Source organism: Podarcis raffonei, chromosome 9 (genome assembly GCF_027172205.1).
Source record: "Podarcis raffonei isolate rPodRaf1 chromosome 9, rPodRaf1.pri, whole genome shotgun sequence".
Classification (NCBI taxonomy): domain Eukaryota; kingdom Metazoa; phylum Chordata; class Lepidosauria; order Squamata; family Lacertidae; genus Podarcis; species Podarcis raffonei.
This window is the reverse complement of record NC_070610.1, coordinates 61,219,280-61,244,704: the sequence shown is the minus strand read 5'-3', so window position 1 is coordinate 61,244,704 and position 25,425 is coordinate 61,219,280.

The following is a 25,425-nucleotide window of genomic DNA, read 5'->3' as shown; positions in this document are numbered from 1 at the left end:
TACCCGTGGAGAAAAGGTTAACCTGCAAAAGAAGTCTTAACTGAGGGTGGGTAGGGTGGGAGAAGCTCTGGAGCCAACTGACGATTCCCAGGTAAGATCCTCCCCCTATTGTGTGGGCAGGGTGGTCCCACCCCCTACCTGGCCTGATCACCTTGGCAACGCCTCCCCAGGTGGGATCAGGCAACTGGCTGAGGTAGGCGGAGACCTCCAGGTATCCCACCTAGAAGGCAAAGCCAAGGGGCTGCGCGCGACCACGCAAAGGGCACTCCCCATTTAATGTGGGGAGCGGTCATTACTGGCCTCTGAGTCTGCCTTTAATCAACTCTTCTGTCTTCCTTCATTACTTAAGCATTTTAAAAGTAAGCACACATATTTCAGAATCCCATTTCTACCATGGTGGTCTAGAGATGTCACCAATATTTTACCTAATTTTATCTACAATTCCATCACTAGACCAGATATTTTTTGACATCGATATTTTTGACATGACTAGCAAAGTTTTGGTAGGGAGGTTGTATAGCCACATTGCATGTCCTGTTGTGCTGTGGACTGTTAGAAAGCGGATAAGGAATGATCGGAAGGTTGGTGCCCCAACATTGCTGAAGCTGAACTGGTCTCTCATCAGTGCCAGGATGAGAAATCATGTGGAAACCCTGCTTGTGATACCTCGAGTTCAATTGTGGCTATAACGCAATAAAATAATTAAATGGCTGCAAAATAGACAGGTAATTCTGTCAGAAATGGAAACTGGAGCAGGAATTCCCACCTTGTGCATGTTTGTCTAAGGTCAGGGATGGAAATAAAGAAGACAATATAAGTGGTATATACTATCATCGTTCTCTTCCCCCAGTTCACAAATGTTACATAAATTAATTTCTTCACTGTTTTAGACATTCCAGTGAAATTAATAGCTAACAGTGAGATAAATAAGATAAGCTATGGTGGAAGCTGAGCTGCAGTGGAACAGAAACATCACTGACTATGGCAAAACCAAGATGGGATGGAAATTGCTGCCTTCTTACACCCTAGTTGACAAGCCAACCATGATTTGGGCAGCAGATATCTAGCTTTGGAACTGTTAACTGTCCTTTTTGCCTCTGGGAGTATTGGTACACAGCAGTGTTTAAAAACATGTAGGGTCACAGTTAGGGCTGCCATACGTCTGGATTTTCCCAGACATTGCTGGGATTTCAAAGGCAGAAATGACATCCTGGGTGCTTTGTCCTGGATCTTAGGCAAGTTAATAAAAAAAAATTGCATTATTTTGGTGATTTTGGGGGTGTCCTGGTTTTTTACTTTCTGAAATATAGTAGCCTTAGTCATAGTGGCTTTGATACTGGAGGCCACGAGTGAGAACTGGACTCCAACACCCTTCAATCCCAGCCACCAAGCCAATGGTCAGGGATGATGGAACTTGGACAACAGCTAGAGAGCCAGAGTTTCTCCAGCACCACCATAGGCACTTAATCAAAGCTAGTAGGTTTCAGAACTCTCGTACAGAAAGAGAGAAAAATAACATGGCATCTTTTTGTACTGAGCTTACTATTTACGGATCAAGATGACTTTATCTTTTTCACTGAACAGATGTAATCAAACGCTCTACAAAGGCAATTTCCTCAAAGAGACACTCTCCATAGTCACAGGTTTTTTTCCCCTACCAGAAGCAGAGGCACAAGTAGGCAATGGACTTATTCGAGGGGGGTGACTCTTTAGGTAATAATAGATATTACCTTGCTTATGTCAAAATGTAGTAAGCCAGCTCTGCTGTGTTGCCATGTCCTGCTCTTTCTACTGACTTGGGGTCCTAAAGTTCTACCCTGACAAGACCATTGCACAGAAGTTGCAACCTGTTGCGGCTTTTGACCCCTTTGGGGATGATCCCACTACTGAAGCACGCTCTCTTATTCTTTCCCCATTAATGCCATGCCTGGGAATATGGGGGCTACAACTTTCTATTACTTTCTGCACAGCCCCAGGAAGTGGCCACATGTCTCTGATACCCTGGTTAAGGTGAAAGGGCAACCCTAGAAGCCCTTATGAGCTGTTAGCTGAATGGTCATAGCAGAAGGTCCTAGATTCAATCCTCAGTATCTCCAAATAGGGCTAGGATCTTTTCCCCGCCCGAAATCCTGGAGAGCTGCTGCCAATCAATGCAAACAATACCAAACTAGATGAACCATTGATCTGATTCAGTATAAGGCAGCTTCACATGTTCCTAAATCCATTAAACTGTTTTATGTGGCTCTCCTTTTTGAGAATTTTGTTCAGTAGCCTCTACTTGTGATCTGGCCAACTCTATTGTGTAGCTGCTGTGCAGTACAAAGGATCCTTGTAAAGAGTTTAACTATTCAATTATGGTATTGAGCATTTCTCAAATATACTCCAGAGCCGGTAGTTGCCTCTTACTGCATAAATTTTTATTGACCCCTGTGTATAGTAGTTTATACTGTTGTAGGGTGCTTTTTAATATGGCAGATCAATAAGGAAACCAGAGTGAATGGTTCATGTGGGCCACTTTCCAGACACAATTACTGGGCTCAAGGAATCAATAGAGGTAACATTTATTGTATAAAGTTAATATAACTTTTGCTTAATCAATGATAAACTCAATAGAGTGGCTATAAAAATTCCCAATTCTGCTTTCCCTTACACAAGGAAGGGTTCAGAATAAGCCCATTACCTTCTGTTTTCCTAGTACAGATTTACAGTGGTGTAAACAAAGTCCCAAATCGTACGGAGACTTGCTACTAGTTTAGATTTATGGTGATTGATCCTCCTGTTCTTCTTAGAACACATAAATGCAGCACTTAAGTTCTTAACGTACTTTTAGTCATGGAAGCCCGTGGTTTCCTATTTTGCTACTGTATTATGATATTATGGTGATTTTAATTAAATGCAATGAGATAATGAGAAAGGTTTAAAACAGGGAAATTCAAATGCATTGTGCCCTTGCTCAGGGTTGACCAAATAGACCTTAACCCTAGCTTTATGTAACGTAATGTAAAATTATCTTTCATTCTAAGCAGGGCTACCCCTTTTGTTAGGCAGTGAGAAGTGACTAACTCAGGCAGTAGACACTGGAATTTTAGAGAGGCAGTGAAGTCAACCTCCCCAGCTGTTTCTCCTGAGCTCTGCTGATTGCTCTGTACTGTTGGGTGACATAGCTATGTGTCCCATGCAGCCTGCCCAGCACTCCCTGAACTAGTCTGCTGCCTGTTCCATCATTGGTGAAAATGTAAGATTCAATTTCCAGACTGGCTGGCTTCTGTAAATGGAATAGGGTATGGAATGGAATATGTGCTACCTTGGACTTTGCCTCAGGCAGTCAAACTTCTTGGTCCAGCCCTACAAACAAGCCAGATGTTGACACTACAAGGACAGCTATAAGACTTTAGCACTTTTGAGCTCCACATCAGTCCAGGACTCTCTGCAGGATGGATTTGGGAATTAGCAGAAATATTGCTTGTTATAATGAAATCATGGACTAGAATGTACTCCACATAGTATGCAAAATTAAGAAGAAATCCCCCCTCACTCACACACATTTTATTTTATGCTCCATTTTTCCATTTCCATAAATTAACTGGAAACATACTGGATGGTGAAGACTGAAAAATAACAGTATTCATGGACTATGTGCAAAGTCCCTTTCAAGAAAAGGGGTTCTGTATTTTGCCATATGATTACAAGGTTTTCAATAACCCTTTCTGCAAGTATCATCTGTTTAGGGTTAGATAATTAGGGCTGCAATTCCATGACCTGGAAGTAAGCCCTTCTGAACTCGAATGAGACTTACTTCTGAGTCAATGTTAGTGGAACTGCAGTCGGTATCATTGTTTTCTTTATGCCAATATCAATTATACCTTTGGATTTCCACTTATTTATGATCATCCAAGATGGGCAAAAATGCTTCCAGAGGTTAATTCAATCCTCCCCAGGGTTGTGGGTGGAACTATTTTGAGGAAATTGTAGGGTGTCCTCTTAAGCACTGCCCAAAAAAGTGGAAATTTGTCCTCAAAAAGAGGACAAAGAAACTTATCATCATATACAAATTTATTTTGAATGTGCCTACCAAATATCCCGTTTCAATATTAAAAGGAAAGGGGAATTGTCCTGATAATATTACTCACCCTAAACTCCACAATTACAGTAAAATTTCAAGTTTGCACCTTACATGTTTATCTGAATGTCTTTCAGAGTGTTTATTAGGAGCCTTAATGTTTTGTGGAAGAAGTCATACATCCGCCAACTTTAGCAAATAATCCAGCCTAATGGAAGTGGCTGCATAAACAAGTAATTAAAAAAAAAACACCAACAAGGCAATTGCGATCTCACTCTCTTTCTCTCCCTGGCTAATTATTAGTCCATGCCACAGAAAAGAAAGCAATTATTATGCTGCTTAGATCAAAATAACAGAGTGAATAGGGAAGAAAATGGGTTTTCCCAGGTTGTGTTTTCATTATTCATTTGGCCTTTGGTGTTAATAATACATGGAAATATACTACACTGAAGTAAGACATTATATAGGGTGCTTGTTATTAAGTATCCCTAAGGTTATCTCAAAACAAAATCAAAAAGAAAACTACTGGGCAATAACTCGCCCATAAAATGGAATTAAAGATTTCCTTTTAATCTACTGTGATGAGGTGAAGTCCCACCACGTGAATAAATTTCAATAATGTTGCTTTCTTCTCCCACTCCCAGAGGTTGGGGCTTGTTTACTGCTAATATGATGCCGAGTAGGAGGAAGAATGCCTATCTTTTTTCTTCTGGAGTATCCTATGATAAAGACTACAAACTGAAAGTCCTGAAAACTTTCAGTGTGCATTTGTTGATCTAGTGGGGGAGCTGTGGCCCTCAAGGTGTCATTGGACTTCAACTCCCATCATTCCTCACCATTGACCATGCTGGCTGCAGTTGATGGTAGCTGGAGTTCACCAACATCAGGCAGTCACCAGAAGAGATTGCCTTCATATCCTACATTGTTAAATAGATAAAAAATAAACAGCATGGGCAATATTTGAAAAATCTACAATTGTTTTTTATGATAGTTGTAATCAAAGAAAACTCAAGAAAGACTATATTTAAGGTGTTGGGAATAGCTCTGTGTGTGTGTGTGTGAGAGAGAGAGAGAGAGAGAGAGAGAAGGAAGGAAGGAAGGAAGGAAGGAAGGGAGGAAGGAAGGGAGGGAGGGAGGGATAGCGAGCAAGAGAGAGACAGAGACAGAGACAGAGAAAGAGAAGGAAGGGAGAGAGAGAGAGAGAGAAGGAGAGAGAGAAGGAAAGAGAGCGCTTTATAGGTAGCTAGTATAAAAATATTTTAGTACAATAACATTATTCATATATTCTAGTATTTCTTATTAATACTAAATTTATTACTCATGCTTCACCAACAGGTCCCAGGACAGGTTACAACAATTTAAAATTCAGAATTAAAAACAGCTAAAACAGATTCATAGAACTGTACAGTTGGAAGGGGCCACAAGGGACATCTAGTTCACCCCCTCTGCACTGCAGGAATATTTTGCCCAATGTGGGGCTCAAACCCATGACCCTGAGATTAAGTGTCTCAGGCTCTACTGACTGAGCTGTCCCAGAGGATTGCACTCACAGGAACAGGGTGATCCCTGAAAACACACATCTCATGTCAAAGACCAGGGTAAGGAGGTGCATCTTCAGCATTTGCTGAAAGCTGTATGGTAAAAAAAAACCAGATGCATCTCAGTTGAAAGAAGCAGAAAGATAATATTCCCTTGGTTGTTAGGAAATGATTTCAACTGTTAAGCAAGCCTTTTCCTGATGAACTGAAACACACATGTCCATAAGTAGAGGGGGCGGTGTAGTCATTGCATGATCAATCTCATTTGTTATTATATATTTTTGATCCTGAATATGAAGAGGGGCACTTGAGTCAGATGATTAATGGGCCAATTCTAATGACAAGTGTGAAGGCTGAGGCTGTCAATCCCTGGATGGTGCTTGATGCATTTGCCCACCCTGAATTTCCAATGCTGATGAGATATCAAGAGAGGACACACTGTGTGTAACTGAATGTAAAATGGAGCAATGAATTAGCCAGGATGAAAAGAGAAAGAGAGAGACAAGGGACTTTCACTATTAGATTCATGCTTCCCGGTGCCTTTATATTTAAGGGCCTGTCAGTCACATTTATTACAAGCCTCTTTTTTATGTGCTTTCTTGTGTCGGTAATAATAAGAACAATAACAACATAATCATTCTTAGGGAAAACTTTTTAACCTAGGCTTTTGAAAAGACCCCCCCCCCCCGGTAATTTATGTGATTTATAGTATGATGCTGTGGCACTGCTTCAACTGCAGGACAAGGAAAGACTAACAACTAAGGAAGGAAGTGGGCAGCACTCATGCCGCTCTTCCTCACTGGACCTAAAACCACTGCTATTATTATGCAATGTTGCATTTAAGTTCCTTGTTGAGTCTGCCCAAAGGTCTATAAGCAGGATATGGCACCATGCCCACCATCCATAGTTTTCTCAGCTTCTCTTCTCAAGCTACCATCCTATCATGTGCTTGCAGAGCCACAACTTCTCCACAACACTTCAGCACTAACAGAGGCTAGTTTGTTAAGGTGAATGGGGTACTGCCCCACCAACTGCCCCCCTTTTTACTTATAACCAGTCCAGGGCATGGCATTGCCTGTTAGTTTCGTCCTCCATAGTCTCAGTGTGGCCCAGCAGGGAGGAGGACAGGGACAAAAGTAGAATTAGTGAGTTTTGCCTCTTATTGGCTTTTGTTCCATTGGCGGTTGATCTTCCTACCTACCGACCCCAGGGGCATGAGTCATCTCTGCACTACAATGCACCATCCCAGTAAGCTTCAGTGACATAACTATTGGAAGAGTCTGGGATAATAAAATATAAATACATTGTGCTCATGCCTCCATGAATTGACTATATATGAATCCCAAATAACTTGGAAGGGCTTATATGTCCACATATAAATAGTAATCTTCTTCTTCTTCTTCTTCTTCTTCTTCTTCTTCTTCTTCTTCTTCACCAGCTGCACACTCACCAGCCATTATTCAGTCTCACTTACAGACTCTCATATAGTGTCTGGAGCATCACTGAACACCTGATAATCAAAAGTCTGAGGACATTCCAGCTCTTGCCTCTGTTACTCTCCAAAGTTTCACTGCCTCAAGAAGGCCAACTGTAGTCATAGGCCATTTCCAGAAGATCTGCCCACATTGGCACTGGGTAAACAAACAAACCCGTGTTGCAAAATATGACTCAGCAATATCGAAAGCAACACGATGGCCAGAAACAATTACAGTATATAAAACTTTATGAAATAGTGCAAAACATCAAAACTATCAAACTGACCTCTCTGAAAGTTCTTGAATAAGTCATGGTGCCAGACTTTACCCAGCAGAGATCAAGCTTATAAAGTTTTGTATAATCGGCAAATGTCCAATTCTGATGTCCAACTCTGAACTCTGCTGAACAGTGTTTCCGGATAGCAACTACTGTTTCGTTCAGTTCTTCATCAACCAATTAGCCAACAAACACTAGTAAGTAGAAAGATATGCAATTTCTTCATTAACTGAAAATAAAATATTCAAACGATGACCTGCACGTACATAACAATAACTTCAAATAGCGTGGAAATTATAAACTGTAACATACAAAGGTTGCATACCCAATCTTTTTTTTGAATTGATATAATGTACATGAGAATGAAGAATACTCTGGAACAGTGCTCATGCGATTATGTAGTCACTGTTACTAACAACATTGTTTGAAAATTACATCAGGGATGGAGAACCTCAGGCTGGTGGAAAAAATGTGATCTTCTGTCTAGCCCTTGGAACTCTTCCCAGGCCACATAACCTTCTAAGCCAGAGGTATGGGCCTTGCTTTATACTATACATGTGTGTTATTGCTTGGCTGGAATGAGCCCTTGAATTCTGCTTATGGTTCATGCTTTCTGTGATTGAGGATAAAGAGATGGGTGACCATGAACAAACTAGTCAATTGTGATGAACACACTGTGCACAGATAAAATACACATTTATTGCTCTGATCACCTCTGTCTCTGGTCCTACCCACATGACCCCCAAAAGGTTGCCAAGAATGGAATGTGGTTCTCAGGTTGAAAAATGTTTCCTCACTCTTGAATAACATAGTACTCACTACCTGTCAAGGTAATTTGTGTTGGGATGGGGAATATGATTTAATCCTAAAATCCCACATTTATGGGAAACTACAAAAGAAAGAAAGAAACTGCTGACTGCCTGAATTCAAAAAGCATACAGAGCTTGTCACACTAGCTACGCAAAAGTGTTTAAAACAGAAATATATGCAGTGTTTGCAAAGTGTGGGGCATATAGGTTTTTAGACCTTTAAGCGTCCCAGTATTAAGCACTCACAATTGTGCTCCCCCACCACTACTCCTCTTGGAGTGAATAGACTACAAACTTAGGTAAGTTTAAATGCTTTACTTACAGTAATCAGATGCTCATGCATCATTCAATCCTACAGCAGAAACAACACAGGTAAAGTGTTCTTGGTTCCAAATAAAGAAGCTGGTCTCAAACATACAGCCTGAGTTTGGAGCCCCAGCCTCAACCTCTCTTCAGTTACATGGTTTGAAGTGGAGAGAGGGAGAGAGAGGGAGGGAGGAACAGGAAACAACCCTAACTTCCTCCCTCCTTAGGGGGCGCTAAGCACTCTCCAGAAATTTTATTGTAGCCTTTTATGACCAAACATATACTTTTAAGTCACCTGAGCATTCTTTTCTGAGCAAAGAAATGCAGTGGCGAAAAGGTGCAGAGGATGAAAACAGTTGAAACAGGCGGTTAAATGTCAGCTAAACTTACTAACAGTGCAAAATATTTCAGCACTTCAGGTATCGTCTTGACAACAAGCTGTTAACATATCAAAAGAGTGTCAAAAAACAAGAACAGTTACCATTACAGTGAAGTCCCAGCAGACCTTAGATGGGCAATCCTGCAAGGAACTCACTCACTCAGCGCTTGACTCGAGGGTGACTGCTTTTTTTTGGATTTAAGGCACAGTCTCAGTCTGACTTCGGTCAGAATTAAAATGCTTAGAATAGCAAATGTCACCTTTTCAATGCCAATTATCTTTTTCTTAGGGGAACACGCTTTTTTGGTGAAGGTTTCATGAGAGTGGGAGGAGATATTATCTTCCTTAAATTAATGCAGGAGTGAAGTCAAGAACATTGTAACTAAGGAGAGCAATGTAGGCAGAGAAAGGTAAGAGTCTAATGTTGGTATAAAGAGCTATTGAATCCCATGAGCCACAAGCATTTTTCTAAACAGACCATACCTATTGATAAACCAGGGATGAAGAACGTATGGACCTCCAGATGTTGCTAGACTACAGAAGCTATTTAGGGAGATTGGGATCAGACCAATTCCAGCTTGTTCTGTTTCAGTAATTTTTCTTTCAGAGTCTGTTCTGTCTGTCCCGTTTCTGCAGAAATGCATGCAACATTCTCATCTTCCTCCAAAGGAATTACTCACTTTTAGGTTGCGGTCTAAGGGCTGGTAGACCTACAATTAGCTACAGTCCAAAGCTAGCTCAGTTGGTAGAGCATGAAGCTCTTAACCTCAGGGTTGTGGATTTGAGCCCCATGGTGGAAAAAAGATTCTTGCATTACAGGGTGATACTTATGGTCCCTTCCAGCTCTATGATTCTATGAAGTTAAAAGTTCATTAAAACAGAATGTCTCCGTGTTTTCATTTTTCTGGGGACTACATATTTCAATTACAATTAGGGCTGTTTTCTGATGAAAACACATATGGCTTAAGGTGCAGATGTTCTGATGGAAACGTTGACATATACATTTAAGACAACATATGGATAAGATTTTCCCACTAGTGATGTATGGAAGTGAGAGCTGGACGATAAAGAAGGCTGATCGCTGAAGAATTGATGCTTTTGAATTATGGTGCTGGAGGAGACTCTTGAGAGTCCCATGGACTGCAAGAAGATCAAACCTATCCATTCTGAAGGAAATCAGCCCCGAGTGCTCACTGGAAGGACATATCCTGAAGCTGAGACTCCAATACTTTGGCCACCTCATGAGAAGAGAAGACTCCCTGGAAAAGACCCTGATGTTGGGAAAGATGGAGGGCACAAGGAGAAGGGGACGACAGAGGACGAGGTGGTTGGATAGTGTTCTCGAAGCTACCAGCATGAGTTTGACCAAACTGTGGGAAGCAGTGGAAGACAGGAGTGCCTGGTGTGCTCTGGTCCATGGGGTCACGAAGAGTCGTACACGACTAAATGACTAAACAACAACAATGGATAAGAGAGTGTTTTCACTACATTGTCAACCGCATAACTTAAAAGGCCTGCAAGGTCCACACACTTGCTACTTTTCAGACAATGATTAAGAACTTTCTGTTTCATAGAATCATAGCAAAGTAGACTTGGAAGGGATTGCAAGGGTCATCTAGTCCAACCCTCTGCAATGCAGGAATCTCAGCTACAGCATCCATGACAGATGGCCATCCACACTCTGCTTAAAAACCCCCAAGGAAGGAGAATCCAAAACCTTCTGAGGGAATCTGTTCCACTGTCGAACAGCTCTCACTGTCAGAAAGTTCTTCCTGGTGTTTAGTTGGAATCTCTTTCTTGTAACTTGAATCTATTTGTTTGAGTCCTATGTCTTGATTTTTTATTGGTAGCTACAGCTTTACTCCTTTAAAGTTCTTTGTTTAATTGTCCCATAAGCTATCTTGAGAGTTTCTGTGCTGGTAGTAGGCAAGACATAAACGGTAAACAAATAGGTATAATGAAAATAGGTATAAATGGAAATAATGAGGTCCAAAACATGAGTTTGTATAGCTTGGACTTTAAAAGCCTATGCATGTCTTCATCTGTCACTTATCTCAGAACAATGATATGCTTTAAAGTTGAGCTTTTAGTTTCCAGGGATAAGTATAGGGTAACTTTTGCAATCTTCATGGGTGTTGAAAGAAAACTCTTTAGAATTGCTGTTTCTTGCTACAGTACTTTGGAATAGAGTATACTCAGTGTAAATACAACCAAAGTTACCACAATTAGGAATACCACAATACTGGACCTAAATGAATACTTAAACGAATTCCTTTGATTTTCATTGGGATTTATAAAAGAGCGCATGAGCTCAGGATTTATGGAACTACCTTTGGGAGTTTGTCAGCAAATATAGGGGTTGCATTAATATGAAAAGTTCAAATCTTTGTTTAGGCTGTTTTTAATTCAAAAGCTTAATGCTTAAGACTCAGGATCCAAGACTGAATTTACTACTAAGTAGTGTAAGACGCTGGCTTTGTACTAATGACTGTCAATTATTCTGTGCATTTTTTCAACCACAGAAAAGTGTGTGTGTAGGTATAAATAGGGTTGGGGTTTTTTGCAAGATCTGGTATTGAGTATTATTGTTTTGAAAAGCCTTTGCCTTTAATGTTGAACCCTGACTCAGCTTAGTTCAGTTAGTTTCCTGTATTCCATATTCACAAGAGTATTGTGACATAGAATTAGCAAGTAAGGGGCAATGTTCAAACAGAGAAGTAGCTCAGTTAAATTTTCTACATTAAAGATAAACCAGAAAGGAATTCTGTTCACCAGATTATGATTTAGTATAGGTCTGCTTATGTCTTCAGTTCATGAAATCAATACTGCAAACTCCTGGGTTCAGTTAATCAACAAATGGCTTTGTAATATGTAAAAGTGTGCTATAAGCATTATTTTGGGGTGAATACATGTTAATTAATGTGAATATCTTCAAGGACACCTTCTTCCCTTCGAAATATCATAACATCTAAGCCCTATTTTACCAATTATTCCCTTTCCCTTCAAGTCAAAAACATAATTAAATAGTTAAGATAATTCACTTGCTACCACTTTACATTAAGTGGCACTAATTACACCATGATGACAAATTAATTGAGGGGCCCCTTGCTATCTTTGCACAGTTGCCTGGATTTATACATTATCTCACAGAGCTTGTTCCAAGTGACCAGCTTTTTGCTGTTGAGCCCTTGTCTTGCAATGCCTAATATGAACAAATGTATGCGTAATTTGCCAATGTAACTCTGTTGACGCGATTGTGTAATTTGGTGTAACTGCATAGAAATGGCAATATAGCTTCTGCCCAATTACATAAAGGTTGCTGGGTACTCAGTGTTTTTTGTGTAAAATGTAATTGATTCCTAATTTGGGAGATAGGCTACAATCCAAAGTTTCATTAGGGTAGCATAAAAAGAGACCAATTCAGCAGCATGAATCTGCATTTGCACTTTACTGAAGCACCCAGTCACCTGAAAATACATGATTTCTCAGAGGAAGAGGATGGAATAGTACCTAAGCTCTGCATGGCATTTGTATAAAGATACCAACAATTTTATTATTAATAATAATTACATTTCTATACCACCCTTCATCTGAGGATCATAAGGCACTTTCTTCTTCTTCCTCTTTGGCGATCACTCATAGCCAAGTAAGATTGTCTTCCATAAACACGGTTTTCACAATGAGTCCATAAGTGACTGTGGAGGCCAATTCTGGATCTACACGTCCATCCACAGTGGGGACATTGGTTCCCAGGCAGGAGTTGATCACGGTGTGGATTTGCCAAGCGTGCCTTCCTCTTAGCACGTTTCTCCCTTGCGTCCTGAGTTCGAGTGTCTTCAAAGCCCATGACACCTTTGGTACAGGCTGTTCTCCAACTGGAGCGCTCGCAGGCCAGTGTTTCCCAGTTGTTGGTGTTTATACTACATTTTTTAAGATTTGCCTTGAGACAGTCTTTAAACAAGGCAGTTTACAATATAAGGACACAAAAAGACTGCAATAATAACAAATAAAAACAATACCCCGCCCCCAGTATCATTATATTTTGTGGGTGTTTCTGTCATGAGACAAAGTTTCTTAAGAGCAGAAGCAATAAGGCAGTGCAACCTACAAGGAGTTATCTGATTCCCAAGCTGTCTGAAGGCAATCCTGTATAGGGAAGTTAAAAAAAAAAAGTTTAATGTTTTATTGTTTTTTACATATGTTGGAAGCTGCCCAGAGTGACTGGGGCAAACCAGGAAGATGTGGGGAGTATAAGTAGTAAAATCATCATTATAGAATGGGACGTCCCTGTTTTCATCGGATAAATGTTTTTTCATCAGAGGGTATGTGATTTCTATACTTCATAGAGCTTTCATTTACAATTAGGCAGTATTCAGATAAATACTGTTAAATATATATATATGTAAAATATTATCATTATCCCCATTCTGATACTGTCATGCTGCTACAGCCCAATTCTCCACCTTCTGCTGACTCAGCATCCTGCCGTCTCTTTTTTCCTGCCATTGTGTGACAGACAAGAACTGGTGAGTGAGCTCCAAACAGCACAGCAGGGAGACTGCTTGCTTAAGGTCCACAGGGATTTTGTAGCAATAGTGAGTAAAAATAGCTTTCCTAAATGCAACGCTTCCTACTACTTTACCTTAGGCTTTAGCAAAGAAGGGATGTCAGGTGTCACAACAGTGGATGGGAAAAAGATGAAAGAAGGCACTGGGTTTTATTTTATTTTTTTAAAGTCCACTTGAAAAGCAGCTTTCAGTGAGTAGATAAAATCCATGCTTTTTAATAAACCAATTGCAAATAACGTGGCGCTATATTATTAAGAGAACGTATATCATACCCTATTATCCGATGGGTGCTTTTTTCGAAACCTAAACACTTAGAGTGAAATCCACTTAAAATGCAATCAGCTCAGCCCTAAAGAAAGAAGAAGCCAGAATTGCTTTCTAAATACCTTCCAAATAAAGGTAGTTGCAGCCTTCACTGGCCTATAGAAAGCCAAGCCATGAGACCATGCAAATATGAAAGCTCTGGGATAGTTCCTTACAGCCACTTTGCTCCTCCATTTTACCTCTGCATCTCACTGAGCTAAGCATCTCACTGCATCTCACTGAGCTAAGCCAAAGACTCATAGTTAAGCTGTCTCTCCTCAATAGTCACAAGCTCCAGCCAAGGTTTGTTCTTGGCTACAGCTCAAGTCCCAGTTTGGATGACAAGCAAAGCCTAACTTTGGCTTAGCTCAGTTCAGTGAGGGAGTGCAAAAAGTTTGGCTCGCCATGTCGTCTGAACCAGGCGTGTATGTCGCAAAGGTATAGTACTTGTTTAGTTTTATGTTTCAATGACCCTGCAGATATATAGATAGATTACCCTCATATTGACCACCATGGCTGTCAAAATGTATGATCTCCCCCATGTTCCTTCTGTCTTTCTGCAGTTCAAACTCCACTTATCTGCAAGCAGGAATATCAGAGATTTCCACTGAAAACATGAGCAGAAATTGCTGATATTCGCTTATTCATTTCATAGCTCAGTCGGTAGAGCATGAGACTCTTGATCTCAGGGTCACGGGTTCAAACCACACGGTGGTCAAAAAGATTCCTGCATTGCATGCGGCTGGACTAGATGATCCCTGTGATCCGTTCTAACTGTACAGTTCTATGTACAGGACAGAAATCAACCCAGTGAATGTGCTATGTATTTACTGTTGTTCTTTCTTTCAGTCCACAAACAATACATAACGGACTATGATATCCCCACCCCAACCCACACATTTACACTATGTTTGCTTTGCATTTAAGTGAGTGTGGTGGAATAGCAATGGAACTTACGTAATTTATATAACAAATAACTTAGTTATGATGCAAGATGAATAATGTAGCCTTTGGTGGAAGGCACAGTGCATTGGAACAGAAACAGCACTGTGTGAGAGGAATACAGGGCAGACTAAAAACTGATTCATCCTTACATCCCTACTTGGGAGTAAGTCCCATTGAATCCAATGGAATTTATCGATGAGTAGACATGGTTAGGATTGCATGTAAATTATGACTGCATTTTTTGTCTCTTTTATTGAACACTATGGCTCTGTAAGTGTTCTTGTTTTATCCAGTGGTTTTGGAGATCTTCCATATCACAGTGAGCTTAGTAGCAGCCAAGACAATATTTAGGCATGAAACTGAAAAGCAGATCCTACTTGAAAATGTGTTACAGGTCAAGTGTGTTACAGACTCATCTTTTCACACTTCACAATTCTACACTGTGAAGAACTTTTCGAGTCTGATTTGACTCTAATGAGACTTTTCTACTCTGCTGTCGGTTCTTCCACTACTCTGGTTTTTCTCTCTGGCTGGCAACTGAAAAGCCCTCTCTCAAAGCCTTCACACCTGCTCTACATGCTGTACTATCTTTATGTTCGATAAGGCAAGAGATGTAGGCCATGCTCAGCAGCCACTTAAAGCACTCTGCCAATTCAGCCTCTTTGATAGAGGAAACTGGAAGGATTTTGTGTAGCTCTCAGTAAGTCTGTGAGTTTGGCAGCACTCATGCAATATTGAGAATGTATAGGAGAGACATGACTACTGTTGTAGATAACAATCTCTACAATCTGCTTCCTAGGATATGGTGTGTGTGTGTGTGTGTCAGTATTCACTAAGGATGGGTTAGCAATATGGTGAACACAAATTCCAGTCATCATCATTATAATTTATTTGCTACGTTGCCTTTCCATAATAAACCATGCAGCTCACAACATGGAAAAGTTTACATAATTACATAACAGCTATAAGACACAGCAGAATTTATATAGTTAGAAACAATAAACTAACAAACACATCTCACATAAATATACAATAAAATCAAGCAGGCCACTGATAATTCAAAATAACAATAAAAACACATTGTGATGATTTTAAAATAAATTGCATTTCACACACACACCCCCGTAAATTTAAGAAAGTTCAATATCCCTATATTCAGAAACCCAAGTGGCCTGCTTGAAAAATGGCTGTCATGATCAGAGAATACCAAATTTGATCTTATTTTGATCAGCATTGAAAATGCTTCATCAGACTGAAATGTCATACTTACTTCAGCAAGGGCATATTTCCACCACAAAAGCTTTCAAAGCTTCCCAAACCCACCCATTAAAAACTTAATATGCTCACCATGTTTGTTGATCATGTTTACATCCATGCCAGCAATGGATGGCCTGGCTGAATGCATCTCTGGCACGCTAATGTTACAAGTGAATGGGCCAGTGTATATGGTAAATTCATTTAAATGCAACTGGGCATGCACAGAAAGCTTACACAGGTATGGGCTTTCCTTGTGATCCACATCCTGTATAGACCAGGCAGGTCCCCAGAAAATGGGGAGAAATCCTCTCTGGAATAGACTCAACATGCATTACAGCTGCCTATTCTATGCACACATACCTAGGAGTAAGGTCCAGTGAATCCAGTATGACCTACTTCTGAGTAAACATGCATAGGACTGCACTGTTTTTGATTTTTTTTGAAATTATCTATTTTATTTTATGTAAAGAAAAACTGCCAAAACTTTTTTATTAACATTATTTTTTCCCCTTATTTTAATAATGTTGGAGTGGCTTTCCTTCCCCAAGAGTACTTAACAGAAGATTGAATTGCACTGCTCTTCCTCTGGCACTTCAAAAAGAATCTGAGACCACTTTCCTTCCACTGTTCTGGGTCCTCCCCCCACTCTTTTTTGCCCCCCCCAAGGATTCAATATTGTTATCCTTCATCGTGTTCCAGTGGTGCTGAATGTCAACGAGGCTGTATTTGGCACGCAATCAGCAAATAATTTCCAGGTAATTAATTTGTGTTCCATACATTCAATTTGGATTTTGTGTGGGTAATTTGCAGGTCAGGTAACTCATCAGAATCATGTCTTTTTATGGGGGATGCAGGAGTACACGGCTGATAGTAATTTTTAATCTGGCTTCCCTCTCTTTCCTGACATTAGTTTTTCATTGCTATTAGTGCATCACATACAATTACCAACAGCTTCAGGATATAATTATATCATCATTTAGTTCATTTGTAGTAGGGGAGAAATGAACAAAGCAGTGAAATAAATATGTAATGACTATTGGCATTGGATGGCTTTTCCTTTTTTTAAACACCTTCATCAATATTTTGCAATGTTTGAGAGGAGCAGTTCCTGCTACCAAGAACTGTCATTGTGTTTATATAATCTGATGACAACAGAAAAAAGCAGAAGGGTAAGAGAAATGAGTCTCAGATGTTAAGGAAACCCCTTGTTTTTCATCACAGTCATGACATTTTCTCCATGCAAGCCAAGACTCTTTAACCTTCACCTGAAGGTTATGGAAGCATGATGCTTTCAGAGGTCTCCCCATTTGCACTTTGCGAGATATCCCACACAGCAGTTTATTGTAAACTCAGTGCTGGTGATGCATGTGATTTTGTGCAGCATCCACACGATGATGTCCTCAGCAAAATACTGAGGAAGGGACATAGCTCAGTGGTTGAGCATTGAGCTTTTCATGTAGAAGGTCCCAAGCTCAATGCCTGACTGGGGAAAATCCACAGGGAGTCACTGCTAGTTACTGTAGACAGCACTGAACTAGATTGACCAATGGTCTGACTTGGTAGAAGGGAGCTTCCTACGTATGTCCCTATTTTCCCATTTGATCTTTATATAGTGAAATAATGAATAAAACAGCCAGATCCAGAGTGCGGGGCTAATCACACTCCCCAGCAAGAAAGAGCCCCAGCAGAATATTAAAATCACAGAACAAAAACACCAAAATTAAAACGTATATGTGCAAAAGAATCAAACCAATGTCATATATAAAAACGATTTCAAAACTGGCACAGATGTGCGCTGAGATAAAAGTCTCAGGCTTGTTGAAAAAGGAAGGACTTCAAAATATGTCCAAAAGATAATAGACAGTGTCTGTCTGATCTGTAATGAGAGGGTCGGTCCCACTACACGCTAGGCCCAATTCCTGCGCCATAGCAGCAGACCTCCTGATGAGATGCTATCTGCAGGAGGCCCTCTCCTGCAGAACGCAGTGTTCAGTTGGGTATAGAAGCAGGGGTGAGATGATCCTGGTTCTAAACTGTATACTTCTACACCAGTACCAGCAAGATGAACTTAGCCTTGCAGCTAGTTGGTAGTTCAGTTCATCATAAACAGTACCTGATGTGTATTGTAGGTTATGTGGCTTGTTGAAGGCAACAGGCATGCACGATGGCAGTGAAAAATTGTTTCAGGCAATGGTCTCTCCTAGGACTGTTGAAATTCATATGATTGAACCAGGAACTTTTTGCAGGCAACACATGTACTCTACCTCTCACCTTTGACTTGTCTCCTTAATTTATCAATAGGGGGGTGGGCCCTGAGTGGAATCACCATAGGCAGAATTTCAACATCACCAGACATCCCCACAAACACAATAATCTTCCAAGGTGGCAATTCACAATGGCCTAACACTTAAGGAATTATTGAGATAATGCACACATGACACTATGAAGTATGTTATAAATATGCTAACTCTGGCTCAGTTTATATGTGAATCAAGCCTTCAGTATCCTGTGATTGGTGGCAGGTTGATTAAAGAGTATTGACAGGTAAGTAATCCACATGAAGTGGTATCAATTATTTCCCTGTGTGTTTTTGAGAGGGGGTGGGGAGTCTATGTCGGATCTCAAAAGTCAGCATCGTAAGGGAACAGAAAGGTTTGTCACCCTGGGATCTGAAATTGTCAGCCCTAGTGTGGATTTATGACCCAGTATAGTAATCCCTCATGATTATCTGTCCTGTTGTTCTCCATTACTGCATCTTTGAAGAGGCTACTGTCCTGCCTGCTCTCTATGTCATGCTTAGCTGAAGTATAATTGACTAGAAGCCCACCTACACTTATGGATCATTCATAGACAAAATAAATGAGTGCTAGTAAAGTTGTAGCATCCATTAAGCAGGGTATTAACTTTGATGCTGTTCATTCATCTGCTGGTGGTGCTTCATACAGCTTGGTTTTCTCAAAGAAAACTCAATTTACAGAGATGGGCATTCAGGCACTGGGGTGCAAGGAAGAAGCTGACACAGAGCAGCTCATTGGAGCCCATCCTAGGCATTCCTCTCTTCCAGTGACTCTTCTTTCCCCTAGGGCTCCCCCAGGCCACCTGTTTATTGAGCATTCATCCTAATTTGCCTGGACATAGTGTATGCAGAGGAAAGACTGTGCCCAGCTTTTACTGATTATTCATTCTGATTTCTTTGCATCTCACACATTTCAGTGCATTTCCCACTCAGTTTCCTAATTGCAACAAGTTTTCTCTCTCTCTCTCTCTCTCTCTCTCTCTCTCTCTCTCTGTGTGTGTGTGTGTGTGTTAAGAGGACTTATTGTGCTTGGTCAGCAGAACACTTTAATTCAGTTTAATTGTGCAAAACCAAATTTATGGTATCCACTGCAATCACTTCCTCTTGCAAAATACTGACAATCTGGAGGTGATCCTCTACAGCTCTAAACAATTTGGCATGGTATTTGAACATTGAAATTTATCCACATTCCTTTTTGGAACTTCCCATCAGCATCTGTTTGATTAATATGAGAACAGAATGTAAGACTAGATGGACCAATGGACCAATTCAATGGGGTCTTCTGAACCTCTTCTCTCTTCCTTGTACCCTTGTGCCCATTCTTCAAGTCATGTCATTTATGCACTTTCCCTTTGGAGACTGAGACCAAAGAAAGTCTATCGTATCTTCGCCCATTTCCCTTCCTAATGTGGTATACATAAGTGGGGGGTAACTGAGGGCTATGTCCCATATTACCATTAAGCTCTGTCCCAGCTCCTGCCAACCTAGCACCCCAGTGCAAGTAGATAAATAGGTACCACTGTGGCAGGAAGGTAAACAGTGTTTCTGTGCGCTCTGCTTTCTGCCGTGGTGTTCCGTTGCGCCAGAAGCAGTTTAGTCATGCTGGCCACATGACCCGGAAATCTGTCTACAGACAAACACCGGCTCCCTCGGCCTGAAAGTGAGATGAGCACCACAACCCCATAGTCACTTTTGACTGGACAGTTCCCTCACTGCAAGAAGCTAAGTTACAGGGAGCAAGGCAGAGGGCCTTCTCGGTAGTGGCGCCCGCCCTGTGGAACGCCCTCCCACCAGATGTCAAAGAGAAAAATAACTACCAAACTTTTAGAAGACATCTAAAGGCAGCCCTGTTTAGGGAAGCTTTTAATGTTTAATAGGTTATTGTATTTTAGTGTTTTGTTGGAAGCCACCCAGAGTGACTGGGGAAACCCAGCCAGATGGGCAGGGTGTAAATATTATATTATTATTATTATTATTATTATTATTATTATTATTATTATTAACTGTCCAGGGGTCCTTTACCTTTACCTTTTTCCTATGGGTGAAGCAGCGCCGCTCACCTGACTTCCCAATGCTATGCGTTGCTGCTGCTTAATGAGAGGGTACATATGCAAGGGGGCAGAGAACTTGGAAATGCAAGTGTAGCATTGGGAGCATCAGTTTGGTTTCACCAACACTGCATCAAGCTGTGCAGTGCCTTGCCACTCCCTCTCAGGAACACATGCACTGCATTCGGAAACCAGGTAAGCAATGTCACATGATGCCTCCAACCCTATTCCCTGTGAGGCTTATTCAGATCAGAAAATACCTGGCGCTGGGGAAGGCTACAGACTGTTAGAGATATTTTAAGTTGGTGGAGAGGGGAACACACACACACACCAACCACATACCCTCCAACATTTCTCTGATGAAAATAGGGACATCTTAAGGAAAAGTGGAACATTCCAGGATCAAAGAGGCAAATAACAACAACAACAACAACAACCAGAAGCCTCTTTCGCAGAAAAAAAACTTTTGAGAAACTGGAGGACAGGGGACTCAGCTAGGCTGGTAAAGAAAAAGTGGTTGTGACACCAGATGGTCATGTGGAGTCCCGTTTTTCTCTACCTGTTTTCCCTGTTTAAATTTACAACTCTTTAAACTGAAACACTTCTTTGATTTCTCTAGATCCAGCCAGGATCTGGTGCAGCACCAGGAAATATTGTTACACACCACCCCAATATCCAACTAGTGAGATACTCCAGAGGTTCCAGTGCTTATTCGGGGTTCTGTTTCCTTGGAATGAAAGGAAACTTTCATTGCAGCGGAGACTGTGATGTCTTTAGGATATATGGTTTTAGTTACATATATATAGAACCTGAGCACTGAGTGGAAGAACTCACAGCATTAACACCCCAACAGATCTTGTTTCCCCCTTAGATTTCTAGCCCAGCAGAGAGCAAACATGTCTCTGTGTCTCCAGTGTCTGCTTTGAGCAAAAACACTTCTCACACACAAAACTCTCTAGCCTAGCCCCCTCTTTGGCTTATCCATCACTTAGCTCTAGCGTTTGCAATCTAGTTCATTCATTTAAATGCTACCAAAAGCACTATCAAACTTGTCTGGCTGGTTCAGTGTTCTCTCCTACTAGATTCTAACCCACACTGGGAAAAGGACCATTGGAAGGGGCTCAGGGCATCTTTAGACAGACTACCACCCCCACCCCCCCAACTCTGAACAATACAGGGTGTAAAGCTAGTGGGTGTTTTGTGGGCCGAGCAGAGGCTGACGAGACTTTCAATGCCTGGATTCTCCTTTATTGCTCCCTTTTGCACGCGCTGAGATGATCTTGAGAGGGGTTTTGGGGGAAGTTGGACAGCTTGGTTGTTACACTGTAACTCCATTTCTGTTGCATTTGCATACAAATTGATCTGGAAATCCATCAGCTGACTCTCTTAATGAGGTCAAGAAAAAACATGCAGACTTAATCAAGTCCGGCTACAGCTTTTGTTGGTTATCATCTCCGGGGAAGGAAACTTAGGAAATCCTCCCCCGCCCTCCCTCCTCTGCTTATGGGAACACCTTTCCACACCTAAAGGTATAAGGCTTGGATTTCATTGATGAGCCCTCCCTCATTTCCCTTTCGCCCCAAAGTTATCCATGCGTGCCACTCTTGTCATTTTAATTGAACAAACTGTCTTGAGTGGCACGGGAGGGAATTGTCTCTGGCAGTATAACAATAATAATTTATTGCTAAAGATCTAGGAAAGGAACCTGGGACTTTTACCAAAGGAAAGAAAGAAATGTGAGGAAGGAAAGAGGGTGTACATAAAATGCGGAGTTCCTTCTGCCTGCCGGCGCTGCCACCTTATCAATTTCATTCTTGTCACTTTGCCTTTCTATTGTTGCTTAATTTTTCAGGACGTTATGCCCATCATCTACTGTGGTATAGCTATTAATCAAATAGCCCCATCTGTTCCAATCTGTGTGGGGGGTTTTTATCATTAAAGAAATAGGCAAATGTTTCCTGCTGCCCTAGTTTTAATAGCTGCGAAGATTTTGTGCAGATGTAGATCCGTTGACTTCCTAACCTTGCCAAAGCAATAGATTTGTCCTACTAGGAAGTACACCAGTTCTAAGTGCATTGAAACACATGTTTGCCTTTCCTGCAGCAGGTTGCTTGTGGCACACTGTTAAGTTTGAATGGCATAAATATATGGGCATGAGTCTGAATCAACCTGGTTTGGGGGTAGAAGTTAATGTACAATAGACTTCTTGTAATGTTCTCTGCTAAATGATGAGCAGATCAGAGCAGCTGAGCAATAGATAATTTTATGAAATAAACACAACAGGTTTTCTCTTCTCTACCTTTCTCTCCTGAGTGCGCCAAACCTCCTAAATTAAATACAGAAGGTGACAATATCCTTATAGCTTTAATTTACTTAGCTTACCATTAGGATTGTTTTACTATTCCTGGGTAGATGGTGCTCAGAGTTCCTTTAGGAGACTGTACAGGTATATAATACCCTCCCACATTCCCCAGATGAATATAGGGACATTTCTCACTCCCCCTCTCCCCGCAACTGACCCTCCTCGTCCCCCCAGTTTTTGTCATCACCCCCCTCACAAAGCATTTCTACCACAACTACACCAGTGGGACACACACCCTCCATCATCCTGAGAAAACCCTCTAACCCCTGTTTTGTTTTATTCTATTCTTTTGTAGATTTACAAAAAGAAAAACATATACCCATTAATAAATTTTAGAAAGGGGCACAAAGCATTTTTCAAAAAAGAAAAAGAAAAAAGCAAGATTCCTTGCATAAAGAGTGCTTTAAATGTATGATGTGGATGTGATGCTTATGAGACAAGTTAGGTTGCCGAGCATAAATTTGAACCCAGTTGTGCTGTATTTTAAGCATTGTGTTGAGTGAGCAGACCTTATGCTTGGGAGGTCCATTTTGTTTGTCCCCAGCCTCTGAGGTCTACCAGCTGGAACCAAGTGGCTTGGAAAGAGAGGAAGATGTACATTTAGAATAAAAGATGAGGGTACGTCTGAGTGCATCTCAGTCCAGATTAATTATTCTTTATTTTTCAGTACCATAACAGAACTCACAGTCTTTTCACACGCAAAAAAATCCAAGCCTTCCTCCAAGTTTCCTTCATTTTAGAAAAAATGTTGTTGCTATCATTAAACAATTGGGTGTCAGACATCCTTGGTGATCTATTCCAAACCAACAAAACATCTGCCAGAAGATTGTGGCCTAGCTTTTGCCCATCTCTGCACTATGTGGCACATTGGTCCCGCTGATGAAATACTGCTCACATCACCCATGCTAGTGAATCAACAAGCCATCCAGTGTCATTTGTGGATGCCAGGACACCACTCCAGGTTATGACATTTCACTGGTACAGCAGTCATTTTGCTAGGTCTTTATTTCCCGCTTAATTTATTGCTTGTTCATAATTACAGCAAATATTCAGCCCAAGGGACACATGTAAAACAAAACTCTGTACATGAAGCCTGTTTAGGGATACATGCCCGTCAAAGCCCATTGAACGGGTTAAATGCATATTTTAGATGTTCATGCTCAGTCCCATCTGGGACCACTTGTTTGTGCTACTGAAGCTTCACCGGGAATATAGATAGCAGGGATGACTCCTCAACAGTAGAGGTTAAATGGATGTGATGCCTCTTCTGTATCTCACAAAGTAATGATACCGTCACATTTATATTTTGGTTAAGGGGTAGTTCTTAATTTATTCAGTAGCTTCAGGGTGGCCTGAAGGTTTTCCAGAGGCCTAAAGGAATTCCCTTTGGCCCAGACCCTATGAAATCATGCATGAAAATGAAGAAACCACATATTTTTCCATGCATTTTCATTTTTTAAAAAGCATTTCATTTTCATCATGGCAATGAGCATGATGATGATGATGATGATAATAGACAAATGTTTAGCCATTATTTTAAGGGGTAAGAAGATGAAGAAGAAGACTCTTCTGCAGAACAAAAATGCAAATTCTGTCATGAAAAAAGGATGATATAACCTACTAGTGCAACACAGTGCTTTCTTTTTCAAAAATAAAAATAAAACCCATGTACTGCGGTTGCCAACACAAATTCCTTTCTCCACAACTGGTAGACAAAATCTCATTATTCTAGTAAGATAGGACACAGGGAAGGGAGAGAGAGAGAGAGAGGACTTTGGCAACAGTCACACCAAACATTTAAAGCACTGTGATACCACTTTAAACAGTCATGGCTTCTCCAAAATAATTCTGGGAGCTGTAGTTTGTTAAAGAGTCTGAGAGTTGTTAGGAAACTCTTGTTCCCCGCACAGAGCTACAGTTCCAAAGAGCCCCCCAGGAAGAGGGGTTGATTGTTAAACCACTCTGGAAATTGTAGATCTGGGAAGGAAATAGGGGTCCCTTAACAAGTCTCTTGTTGGGACACGGGTGGCGCTGTGGGTTAAATCACAGATCCTAGGACTTGCTGATCAGAAGGTCGGCGGTTCGAATCCCCGTGACGGGGTGAGCTCCCGTTGTTCGGTCCCTGCTCCTGCCAACCTAACAGTTCAAAAGTACGTCAAAGTGCAAGTAGATAAATAGGTACCGCTCCAGCGGGAAGGTAAACGGTGTTTCCGTGCACTGCTCTGGTTCGCCAGAAGCAGCTTAGTCATGCTGGCCACATGACCCGGAAGCTGTACGCCGGCTCCCTCAGCCAATAAAGCGAGATGAGTGCCGCAACCCCAGAGTCGGACACGACTGGACCTAACGGTCAGGGGTCCCTTTACCTTTAACAAGTCTCAGCCATCTTAGCAAACTATAGCTCCCAAAAGTCTTTAGGGGAAGCCACGAAGTATCATGGTGCTTTAAACGTATGGGATGGATGTGGCCTCTGAGTACACTAGCCCACATACAGCTTTGGGCATTGAATGGCTTCAGAAGTACTTTATCTGTCTAAATACCCACTACAGAATTAAAACTTGAGGCACACCGATGCACCAAAAAACGAGGCACCAACATTATGCAGGTCTGTGGAGCAGATGTGCTCCTATTAATAGACACAAGTTGACTATTAGAACTCTGCTGGCGATGCTGTAAAATGAAGAGCTGCCCTTACCAACCTTCAGCTTGGGGAAGTTATTCTCATCACGAAACCTATAGAAGTACCATTATTCTACAACTGAGGTCCCCGATACTTATGCTCGGGAATCTGCACTCCGTATTTGT